General features: G+C 41.8%; 1 protein-coding gene across 3 annotated transcripts in view; it reads left to right on the top strand.

Moving 5' to 3' along the window:
* Nucleotides 1-537: 537 nt before the first annotated feature.
* Nucleotides 538-13,028, top strand: part of LOC129721785 (calpain-11-like) — a 123,034-nt gene continuing 110,543 nt past the window's right edge. For 2 of the 3 annotated variants that reach the window (XM_055674729.1, XM_055674727.1), the window contains exon 1: nucleotides 538-1,933. The gene's annotated coding sequence lies outside the window, so the exon portion shown is untranslated. The remainder of the gene's footprint in view (nucleotides 1,934-13,028) is intronic. The other variant, XM_055674728.1, reaches the window with a different exon arrangement.

Raw genomic sequence — 13,028 nt, 5'->3', positions numbered from 1 at the left:
AAACGAATTCGATTGACGAGTATTTCTATTCGCCCCATTGCGGGTGATTAGAAACATGCAACACTTTTTCAATAAAAGAATTAATTTCTCATTGTATTGAAATGATAGTTACACCCTGGATAAAGGGAGGCAAGACCCATGTTTTAAAACTTTCATATTCGTTCTAGATATTCAAAGTATTTTTTGTGCACTGCAAGAATATCGGAGACTGTTTCTAATCACCACGTTTTACGGTACTAAAACAGTTACGACTCCTTGCAAAATCTTTAAAGTGACATCCCAATTTCCTAAGAAATCAGCTGATGGAGAAATCAAATCCAAGTCATCTGTTTTTGTAGCAATATGATTCATTTAAACTTGTTTGGTCTACTGTATCACAATGCAATGAGAGTGCATCATGAACCCCATAGCATAACAAAATTTATCCGTCTGGCATAGATGAACTCCGCGTTCACCCGTTCAGCCGATGAAAACAATTCCGCCTTTCGAGTGGGTTGAGCACCTTTACCAGTGGAGCTTTGAGTACGGGTGGTTCAGTCTTGCGGCAACGATTGAAGAGTGAATACACGACTGTCGTTCCCGGTTGCCATCACGTGCTCGCGCGGCGCGAAACGCGATGCCGGTTTGTATTCTGTGTGCTTTCCGACAATCGAATTCTGTACACGGGTTGGATAAAACGGAGACGGTGGACAGGAAGAAACATGGAATAATAATAAGGCGCGTAGTTCGATCAGCTGGCGGTAGACTCTTCGACTGAGCGTCAGGAACAGTGTATTTTTGCAGCTCGGGAAGGTTAGTGCCAGAAACGGTAAGGCGGGCTAAAGACGTTCTAGTGGAGTGATTCTAGCGGTGTGTGGATTCGCGGTGTGATTTCTTTAATTAGCCAATAAAAGATCGCGTGGCAGCGCGAGCCGAGTGTGCCGCTGTTTGAAAGAAAGTGCGCGGGCGTTTAAATGCAGAAACGCTATTAAAAATATAAAATAAATCGAATTAACTATGTTAAACGGCTGATAAACGGCCCTTAAGGGCTTGTTGGCGAGTTGTATTTGCTTCATTAATGGTTTTTCGAAGGCAATGGGTTGGCGCGTTATCTTGTGACTGTGTTTGTGTTCTATAAGTGGAGAAAAAGACCAAGAGCCTTGGCTCCGCTAGATTGGCAGTAGAACAGTCATTTTGAGATAAAACGGGACAAGAACAAGCGAATTAAATAAATATATGCTAACAGACGGAACTTGTTGAACCATCGACGAGGACCGGTCGGATCTGATGGAAAACTCGAGGCGTAGCATAAACACTGTTTGCAGCTTGAACAGACTATCGATTCAATAAGTCGTTATAAACTTTAGTGGAAACTATCGTTCAACGAGACCATCGACGAGAATGAATGAAATAAAACAATAAATAACTTGCCCGGAATATTTAAATATTTGACTGTTGATACTTCGTGTAATGGTTTTTATGTGTTTCAAATATTAATTTTTCGTTCGAGCGGAGAAGCTGTGAAGCATTTAGGACGCGGGTGATGAAGAAGGCATTTTAGTCTAACCCATCTGATAGAAACTGGTCACCACAGAAGAAGATTAGTGTTGATCGTATCAACCATCTGGTGGTTGGTCATGTAACCGTTTATGAGGTGAGTGTATAGAAGAAGATCGGTCCCGCAAACGGAGAAGAACTAGTTCTGCTCATGGCGAAGAAGATAGCGATTTAACGACCTTCGATCGTGGGACTCTGTAGATTGTTGCAAAGTGTTGTAAAGAACTCTGACCACACAGCAGTGAGAAACAGCAATTCAATGGTAATCTTCTATGCTACAGTGAATAAAAAAAAAGATATTAATCAGGAAGCTGAGGTATACGTTGTAATTGCTCGACCTCGGCGAAACATCACCGTTTGATGCTGCGAGAAGATCGTGCGAGACGTGATTCATCAAGTGAGTGTTACTTTTTATGTTGGCCGCTTGGCCGATTGTGCACAGATAAAGTTTGCGCGACTATGCGACCGGCCAGCACGCTTCAAGGTCAAGATCACTTTTCTCCGTAGTGGGGCGAAAAGTTAGTGATTGGACGTCCTTTTGAGGATGGTAACGTTTGTTTAAAAATAGTCAAACATTTCTTAATGATCATGAGAATTGTAAAATTCTCACAGTACTAGTTAATGAAAATTGATCTTCTATTGACTGTGAAATCTTTGAATTCGCACTCAAGCTGTTATGATAAATCTGCAAGAACCCGGCCGAGCTGTTCGTTGATTTTAGGTTTGCTGAAAGAGAAGATGAAATTTTGCTCGATGGCTCTCAATCAAATATCGGACAAGGGTCATTGTGGTTGTTTGGAAGAGCGACAAAAAAACCCGAAGAGAACACTAGCAGCATACTTGCTAATAAGGTCCGGAAGAGCACGAGAACGCCTGGTAGAATTTTTTTTCGCACACCGCAACGTGATCCTCTACTGCAGTTCATTTAAATTTACGCTGCTTATCGTTCTTCGGCTATGGTTTTTCTGACTCAGTTGCCGAACGCTTCGTCATAATAAATCAATCAAAGTCAATTAATTATCCGGAACTGCTATCAGAACTTTCAGGCATCCCACCGCGAGATTGTGGGCAACACGGACTGTGGCTGCATTTGGTCTGGAGAATTCAAACAAAGTTCATTTCTGTACGTTCGTCGTTGTTGGATTGTTTCAATGGTCAAATTTCACACGAATGTTACAGAAGCCGAGTTGGATTGTCCATGGCGTTTTGGTTTTAAAGAATTGATGAATGTTGACTTTTACTGGAATTCTGTATCTTGCCATTCTCTAGAAAGATGCACAAAACCTGTAACAACAGAGGGTTACAAAAGGGCCTTCAACTAAAAAACGTGTCACTGAGGTCTACTTTTGATTGGCTAACTCTTGTTTTTCATAATGCGATCGAACCAGATGCAATTAGGGATTGCTCAACTGCGCGCAATTCTTTTTTTGGGAAGGCAGATACAGCCATTGATGGGACCGATTTTAGTCTAAACTAGGGAGATCCTATCGGCTCCTGCGCCCATTTGGGTTTCTAAGGTTCGGTTGTACAACTTTGTGTTACAAATAATGATTAATTGTTCAGGCGTGGAAGCATTTGCGTATTGAATGTAAATATTACCTACGTTTTCGATTTGGAGGAGGGTCCATCATCCATCGGAGGAGGTCTCGGGGCGGTGCGCATTGTGAGGTTTATAGATTGAATTAAAGCCGAGTTCTTTTTAGGTAAAGAGCAGTTTATTTCGAGCATCGCATGACTGCGGCCATGAATCGTTGACCACCGTTCGTGGCTTGCATTTTGGGACATCGACCGGCGCACGATTTGTTGCTTTGCATACATACATGTGTGAAGACTGTGCGAACTGAACGGTACAACTGTGGCCGCCACCTTCACCCGAAAGCGCAAGCCTATTATAGAGATGAAAGGAATTTTTAGGTCACGCACGTTTAGGGCTGACAGCTACAAAATATTGATTTGTTTGAAGTACTTTAACCTGATCTTTTCGAAGGGTCTGCTGAGGTCAACTGTTTATGGGTATGCTAACCAGAAATATAGCTTTCGTACAAACGTAACCAATCTATGCGAATATTATGGTTTGAAAAGCTAAAATCATTTAGTTTTATTCATGTTGACATTACAACCAATAAACGTAAGTTTACCCAAAATAAAAAATAATTAGGCCATGGACTATTTTTAATTTATAGTTCATATCTATCCCCACTAGTAAAACTACGTTGATTGTAATTAAACTCGAGTCATGCAATCGTTGCTCTCAGACAAAAGCCAGATCATTGTCTTGTACTGCCCACTGCATCGACAGAATAACAAAATCAAAACAATAATTAGTTTCCACCTTACTCATTGACCTAGAAACTCTCCAGCATATTTTGCCATCGCGATGAAGCAATAAAGAGCGGCTGCTCTGGTCGTGCCTCGTGCAGTTCCTGATTAGCACCATTCATTGGCATTGACACCCCTGTGCCACTACTGTCGAACCAACGCGACGACGCGCAAGCTGGGAGCTTCTGTGCCGCTGTTGCTGTATATCACTGTTTACCTCTTTTTTGTCTGTTGATTTGAACTGTTTTATCATTGTACCCTTTTTTTGTCTATTTCGTTGACGGATACAACCCGATTTCCGTTACTCGGCCAAGAAAATGTTTTGTGCCATCTTTGAAGCCCATAATCGGATACAGTCGGAATGATTCGGGCGGGAAGCGTTTATTCCGTGTTCGCCGGAAAATGTGGTCGATTAATTTGTGCTACATTTTAATGCTTTTTTTCGTTTTCCGGTCCCGATCGGGTCATTATTAGTCGGTAATGATATTGCTTATTTTCGTTCATGGTGCTTATGTTTTGTACTTGTATCGCCTTTTTCATATGATGAACCTTTAAATCGATTTCTCGTTGGAGATGGACGTATCCGTTCGAGAAATTTGCATGTTAGTATACGAGAACACAGAAGAACAGTTTTCTTTGTGACTTTACATGTAGCAAAGATAATTGAGATAAATCAATTGAATTTGGAACTTGTATCAAATTCATTTGTTATGTCTGTGCCAAACGTAGACGCAAAGAAATTCGACCTCATTCGGCAAAGTGATCTTACATATGAGGAAATTTTTACTTGCACTGGTTGATGGTTACAGCTAGCTACGAATAAAACAAAAAACAACAACATCGTACCAGCTTGTAGATCCGCTTAAAAAATCACTCACATCCATCCGGCAAACGCGCGTGAGCGGCCAAAAGCGGCAAGCCACAATTAAAAATTATAATTGTCGCTCTTTCTACCGTCGTCGGCACGTCAGCTACGATGCTTACCCAATGTATTTCTTATGGGAATGGTATGCGCTGGCCACTTGGTTACACGGTATCGGTCGTTGACCATCCATATCGATAGGTGCCAAGGGGCTTCACCGGAGATTAGTGCCGGTTTTACTAGCCGCTGAGAAAAGTGAAAATTTAATGATTGGTGTCTGTCCTGTTGATACTAAATCTCCTTTGACACTTCTGGTTCAACAAGCTTGATCGCACTTTCACATGTTTATATTTCTAAACGAAGGAAAAAACTGTGTGGAGACTTTCATACTGTTCGTTACCAAATTTGCATAGATATACATTTTAAATTTTACTTGCAATGCAGAATATATATAAATTGTGTTAAAATTGTGAATGTAAACTGATATCCATCGTTCTAACGACACCAAATATAACCATGAATTCAGCTTGTTTTACTACACTTTCGGTCTGCAGAAAAAATGGTTTATTGAAATTAAATATGTATCAACTCTCTTTTCTCGCGCTCTATTGCTTCATCAATCAGAGCGATGAAATTTAAACATCTCGGCTGGGAGGTTGCAACCGATAAAAAAGTAGCTCCTGTAAAAATATCAACACTGTGCAGAACTCCCATGCCAACCCAACACACCTGAGCCGTAGCCAGCAGCCACCATTTGTAAGCAGCAAATGTGAAAAATGAAGAGTCTGCAAAAAATCGAAGAACTGCAAATCAGTGACGGGCTGCCTGGCTTGGTTGGTTGAGCTAAAACTGTACAGGCAAGTCGTTTTGCGTGGCGGTGGGCTGGTCACCTCATTCGAGCGTAAAGACGATCCGACCAAGCCTGAGATACGTGGTCTAAATGGAAATTCGAAACCAAATGTTTGTTAAATAGAAAAAAGGTTATTTTGACATTCAAGCTATTCTATATTTATTAAAAAATCAATCAAATTTATAAGTTATCTCGATAGTTGGATTAATCCACTCAAATAGTTTTCATACTCTTCTTGAGTTCATAACGCTGGGAGGAAAAAAAACAACAAAAGTAGAGCACCAAACCTTTTGAAGGATATCGCCAAAAGTGGCGAAAAATTGCACAGCAGTACCCTACAGCAGCATAGTGCGCAACGTTTGTCTGTCCATCATAATTATGAAACTGAAGCTAATTAGCATGTTTTGGTCATTCTCTGTATTCACAGATCTTTCGTGGCTTGCTTCGTACAACGAAAAATGTTGGATATTTCTATTATTTTCTTTCCTTTGTCGGCTACCCGTTTGATCGTCGAGCCAATTGGTCAGTAGATCGATCGATCACTCAAATTTGTTCATCAAAGCATGCCAAAACATATCCACACCTCATCTCCGTCCGTCATCGCGGCTCCATTCGTTTATATGTTACCCCATTATCATTTGCCGATCCATCACTGACATAATTTCAATTATTCAATAAGTTTTGCATGTATAAATGTGAATTATTATTATCTGCACAGAGTTTTGTAGCCAGCAATTTATCGACCGGTGATGCAATTCAGCATTTCCCTCTCATCAAATGTAATCGTTATCCTACATTGCAGACGTTTCGAGTTTTTTTCAGATTTTACGAGAAAAGAAATATTTCAACAAGAATTAGTCAGCTTTGCTTAGTACCTATTGTGACTATTGTAGAAGAAAGCCTTCATGAAACTTCTAAAGAGTTTTGTATTATATCAACATTTTTCCGCAACAGTTACGTTAAAGGGACTTATTTTTGTCAAGAGGTATTTGTCGAGGTTTTGTAGATTCAACCCGATGGAATGAGCCAGAAAATAAACCCATGCTTAAAACTTCGTTGACAAAGAATGGCCTGACTCTACTAAGATTTGAACCCACAACCACCCGCTTGTCAAAACGTACTTTGTAACCTTGCGGCTAGAAAGTTGGTCACATAAACGTAAACGTAAATATTGTTGCTTGTAATACATTGGCTATTAGACGCTTTACAATTAATGTTGTTTCATTACATAATATTGGTTGGTTGAAGTTTCTGAGCAGTCGATTTTCGCTCTCTGAGCATCATCCTAATTACGGAAATACTCAGAGATTGGATCATTTTAAGTTGTTCTCCAAACACAGACAGACAGACGCTGACAGATATTGACAGACAGACAGACAGACAGACAGACAGACAGACGTTGAAGGACATTGACAGACATTGACAGACTTTGACAGACATTGACAAGCATTGACAGACATTGACAGACATTGACAGATATTGACAGAGATTGACAGATAATGACAGACAGACAGACATTGACAGACACTAGCAGACATTGGCCGATTTTGACAGACATTAACGGACATCGACAAACAGACTGACATTGACAGACATTAACAAATATCAACATATATTGACAAACATTGACAGATATTGATAGACAGACAGACAGACAGACAGACAGACAGACAGACAGACAGACAGACAGACAGACATTGACAGATTTTGTCCGACATTGAAAGGCATTGACAGGCATTGACAGATGTTGACAAAAATTGCCAGACATCGACAATTTCATATTTCAGACATTGACAGGCAGACAGACATTGACAGACAGACAGATAAACATGGACAAACATTGACAGGTTTTGTCAGACTTTGACAGACATTGACAGATATTGACCAAAATTGACAGACATTGGCAATGTCATATTTCGAACGTAGAAAGTATTTGAATTTTTAGTTTTGTTCGACAGTCTCTAGTGATTGAGCTTTCTTAAAAATATTTTCCAAGTGGATTCTACTTCCCGTACTACCCACGTCAACCATTGCCCCAGATGTGAATGAAATAACAATTAAGCATCGTTTTTTTTTATTGACTATAAAACAAGTCAAGCTATTATTATTTTCTTTTCGACAGTATATGTAGGGATGAACTTTTGGAAACTTTTAAAAATATAGTTCAGCAGGTTGGACTTGAATCCACAAGGTTAGTTAATTCATTTTTCTACCTTCATCCCCAAATAAAAAAATATAAAAAAGAAGATTTTTTTTTTCTCATATCATTTATTTGACACGGCACAAATACAATTTAATGTTCAACGGCGCCAATTATATCTGAAGACTTAAAATCTTAAAGCAAATTTTTTATCCTCGCTGCCGACTACGAGCTGAAATTAAGTCTATCTTAAAACTGGGATGTATTTTTCAATCACTGTTTTGTAGTTTGATGGTCGTCTGATGCTCTTCGAATGGCCATGAATATGCAGCATGTATGGATTTGTTCTGCTGAGCCACGATGTCATGAGCTGGAAGAGTGGCTTGTAATTCTCGGGTCCTGAAGGTATTGTGCGGGGGCTAGTTGCTGGTTATGGTTCGTTGTTGTTGTTCGCTGGTGTTCAAGTGGCCTATGGTATGTGCCGCTGAGCCAAGATATCACTGAAGGCCTCGGGTTCTCAGGTCCTGGTGAACTCGTGTGGGGTGCAGTTGTTGATTCCAAAACCTCTTCTTAAGGTTCAAACGTGTTCTTATCGTTTTGTTGGGTGTACACGGAGGGGAACGGGACTAGACTGGGACATGGATGGATTTTAGGAAAATGTATATAAGGGTCATGTAGGGTATGTCACGGCTCGTCAAGACATCACGAACAGGTACAGCTGGCCGTCTACCTCCGGCCCGAAGAGAAGCTACTAATTTAGACCTGGCGTCACGGTGGACAGGGCATGACCAAACAACGTGCTCTATGTCGTGATAACCTTCACCACAGGCACAGATACCGCTTTCTCCGAGCCCAACACGACGAAGATGCGCATCAAATCTATAGTGATTGGACATAAGCCGAGACATCACGCAAATGAAATCTCGACCTACATCCAACCCCTTGAACCATGGATTCGTCGATACCTTGGGTATAATGGAATGTAACCACCTTCCCAGTTCCCCTCTGGTCCAAGAATTTTGCCAACTGATGATCGTATTCTGACGTACAAATGCAAAAAATGCATTAAAAGCAATTGGTCTTTCATAAATTTCACCGTTTGTAGCGCCCACCTTAGCCAAAGAGTCCGCTTTCTCATTGCCCGGTATCGAGCAGTGAGAAGGGACCCACACTAAGGTGATCTGAAAAGATTTTTCGGATAAAGCACTCAGATGTTCCCGTATTTTCCCCAGGAAATACGGAGAGTGCTTAACATCTTTCATCGATCGGAGAGCCTCAATGAAACTGAGACTATCCGTTAAGATGAAATAATGGTCCGTGGGCATTTTTTCGATGATCCCCAGGGTGTACTGAATTGCAGCTAATTCTGCGACGTAAACAGAAGCAGGATTATCGAGCTTATGGGAGACGGTTAAATTGTTATTGAAGATACCGAAGCCAGTGGACCCATCGATAAGTGATCCGTCAGTGTAGAACATATTGTCGCAGTTGATGTTTCGATATTTATTGGAAAAAATTTTGGGGATCTGCTGCACGCGTAAATGATCCGGGATTCCACGAGTTTCTTCTATCATGGATGTATCGAAAAACACAGTAGAATCAGAAGTATTTAATAAGTTGACACGATTTGGAATATTCGGAGAAGGGTTAATATTTTGTGACATGTGATTGAAATACAATGTCATAAAACGGGTTTGAGAATTAAGTTCGATTAACCTTTCAAAATTTTCAATCACAGGACGGTTCAAGACCTCACATTTGATAAGAATACGAGAAGACAGGCTCCAGAAGCGGTTTTTCAATGGTAGAACTCCAGCTAAGACCTCCAAACTCATCGTATGGGTCGATTGCATGCAACCTAAGGCGATACGCAAACAACGAAATTGTATTCGCTCCAGTTTGATCAAATGTGTGTTTGCTGCGGAGCGGAAGCAGAAACACCCGTACTCAATTACCGACAATATGGTTGTTTGGTAAAGCCTTATAAGGTCTCCCGGGTGTGCTCCCCACCATGATCCGGTTATTGTACGAAGAAAATTTACTCTTTGTTGGCTTTTTTTCATCAGATACCTAATGTGACAACCCCAGGTGCCTTTAGAGTCGAACCAGACACCAAGATACTTGTGTACCAAAACCTGAGAAATCGTTTTACCCATTAATTGTGGCTGGAGCTGAGCAGGTTCATGCTTCCTAGAAAAAACTACTATCTCAGTCTTCTCCGGAGAGAATTCGAGACCTAGCTGTAAAGCCCAAGCAGACAAATTGTCCAAGGTATCTTGCAATGGTCCTTGCAAATCGGCAGCTTTGGCTCCTATAACAGAGATTACACTGTCGTCTGCAAGTTGTCTTATCGTGCATGAGTTTGCCAGACATTCGTCGATGTCATTTACATAAAAATTGTAAAGAAGGGGGCTTAAACATGAGCCCTGGGGAAGACCCATGTAGCTAATTCGAAAAGTTGCCAAATCGCCATGCGTAAAATGCATGTGCTTTTCGAACAGCAAATTGTGCAAAAAATTATTCAAAATTGGAGAAAATCCTTGTCGGTGAAGTTTACCCGAAAGAATGTCAATAGAAACGGAATCAAAAGCCCCCTTAATGTCCAAGAACGCAGACGCCATTTGTTCTTTGCGACCATACGCCAGCTGGATATCTGTTGAAAGCAACGCAAGACAATCATTCGTCCCTTTGGCACGGCGGAAACCAAATTATCTGACAGTAGACCATTTGATTCGACCCAGTGGTCTAAACGACGGAGTATCATTTTCTCCATCAATTTCCGGATACAGGATAGCATTGCAATCGGCCTATAGGAGTTGTGATCAGAGGCAGGTTTTCCCGGTTTTTGGATGGCGATCACCCTCACTTGCCTCCAATCCTGCGGTACAATATTTTGCTCCAGGAACTTATTGAACAAGTTTAACAAGCACCTCTTGGCATTGCCGGGTAGATTCTTCAACAAGTTGAATTTGATTCTATCTAACCCAGGCGCGTTATTGTTACAGGACAGGAGGGCAATTGAAAATTCTGCCATCGTAAAAGGTGATTCTATCGCGTCGTGGCCCGGAGACGCATCGCGAACAAAGTTTTGCGCAGGAACAGAGTCCGGACATACTTTCCTGGCAAAATCAAATATCCACCGACTTGAAGACTCCTCGCTTTCGTTGACCGTTACGCGATTCCGCATTCTTCGGGCTGTGTTCCAAAGAGTGCTCATCGATGTCTCCCTTGACGTCTCGTTCACGAACCGACGCCAATATCCGCGTTTCTTTGCTTTAGCCAAGCTTCTAAGCTTAGTATCAAGCTCCGAATACCGTATTTAGTCGCCAGGTATACCTTTCTTCTGATAGGCCAAAAACGCGTCGGATCTTTGCGTGTAGACATCGGAGCACTCTTGGTCCCACCACGGAGTGGGAGGCCGTTCTTTGATCGTTACGCCGGGATATTTCTTCGTTTGGGCTTGCAACGCGGCGTCGAGAATCAAGCCCGCGAAAAGGTTGTATTCTTCAAGTGGTGGATGATGTTGAATCGACTCGACAGCTTCTGAAACCATTTCCTCGTATAACTTCCAATCAACATTCCGTGTGAGGTCATACGGAATGTCAATTGGCCGCATGCGAGTTGACCCGTTGGTAATTGAAATAAGAATAGGCAAATGGTCGCTACCGTGAGGATCGAGGATTACCTTCCATGTGCAATCCAACCGTAGCGACGTCGAACATAAAGAGAGATCCAAAGCGCTTGGGCGCGCTGGGGGTTTCGGGACACGTGTCATTTCACCGTTGTTTAGAATAGTCATGCCGAAGTCATCGCAAAGGTTATAAATTAAAGAGGAGCGGTTATCATTAGAAGGGGAACCCCAAGCCACGCCATGAGAGTTAAAGTCTCCCAAAATCAAGCGTGGCGAGGGAAGAAGTTCTATTAAAACAAAGAGCAGCCGTTGCCCAACCTGTGCTCTGGGAGGAATATATATTGGGGCAATACAAAGCTCTTTACCTTGTATTGTCATTTGACATGCGACAACTTCGATGCCTGGAATCGAGGGGAGGTTAATACGATAGAAAGAATAGCACTTTTTAATCCCCAAAAGTACTCCTCCATATGGGGTGTCTCGATCAAGGCGAATAATATTAAAATCATGGAAGTTGAGATCAATATTTGAAGTAAGCCAAGTTTCACAAAGGGAAAATGCATCGCATTTGTTTCTATTTATTAAAACTTTAAATGAATCCATTTTTAGTAAAATACTTCTACAATTCCACTGTAAGACAGAGATAGAATCCTTCGTATACGCAGATGAATTAGGCATCGAAGGATACAATCGCTGCAAGGAGGGGCCATTGAGCAGTCAACTGCTTCAAAAATGTTCTAACTGTTGGGAGGAATGCCGTAAGAAAATCTTTTATTGGATCGGGTACATTGAAAGTTTCAAAAATCCAGTCCACAATGTCAGAAAATTTCACCAGTCCAGCATTTGATTTTTCATCTGGATGTGCAAAAGTAACAACTGGGGTTTTAGATGTTCCAGGAAGTGCTGGGAACTCCTTCTGGGACTTTAAATTTGCAAGCTCAGGAGGGGTTTGCTTCGGTTTTTCCGCTGCACTTTTAGGTTTGTTCGTTCCATTAATTTCACTTTGGGAAATCTTAGGACCCTTTCGGGGAAGTTTAGGAGAGGAAATATTTTTCCTCTTTCTAGACTCCCCAGGATTGGCATAAGATGTTCCCGCTGGTGAATCGTCAGAATCGGTTTCATCAGAGGACAACAGATCAAAGGGGTTCGAAGTAACGGGAGAAGTGGTAACGGTCTTCTTCAGCATGTCAGCGTAGGAACGCTTTGAACGATCTTTGAGAGACCGTTTTATTTTATCCCTGCGCTGCAAGTACACCGCACATGTCGAGAGCTCATGCAGATTTTCCCCGCAGTGAATACACTTTTCAGCGTTAACACTGCAAGAATCTTCCGCATGAGACTCCCCACACTTGCCACAACGTGCCTTATTGCAGCAGTAGGCGGCTGTATGGCCTAACTGCTTGCAATGAGTGCAGTTCATGACGCGGGGAACGTATAGCCTCACAGGAAGACGAGCCCGGTGGATCGAGATGTGGCTTGGTAGTGCAGACCCGGCGAACGTAACTCGAAACGAGTCTGACGGAGTGTAACCTTTTTTTGTCACCGACGATCGATACCGACCGCAATTGCTTGCAGTCGAGCACCTTCACATCGGGACATGTGTTGTTTTTAAAGCACCCTTTAGCACTTTTCAATATACACTCGACGGACAGACTCGATTCGGTCACGACACTGTCGATCTCCACATCTC

The sequence above is a fragment of the Wyeomyia smithii genome, chromosome 2 (genome assembly GCF_029784165.1).
Source record: "Wyeomyia smithii strain HCP4-BCI-WySm-NY-G18 chromosome 2, ASM2978416v1, whole genome shotgun sequence".
Taxonomy (NCBI): Eukaryota; Metazoa; Arthropoda; class Insecta; order Diptera; family Culicidae; genus Wyeomyia; species Wyeomyia smithii.
The sequence above is the reverse complement of the archived record's forward strand: the minus strand, read 5'-3'. Positions and strand labels throughout refer to the sequence as shown.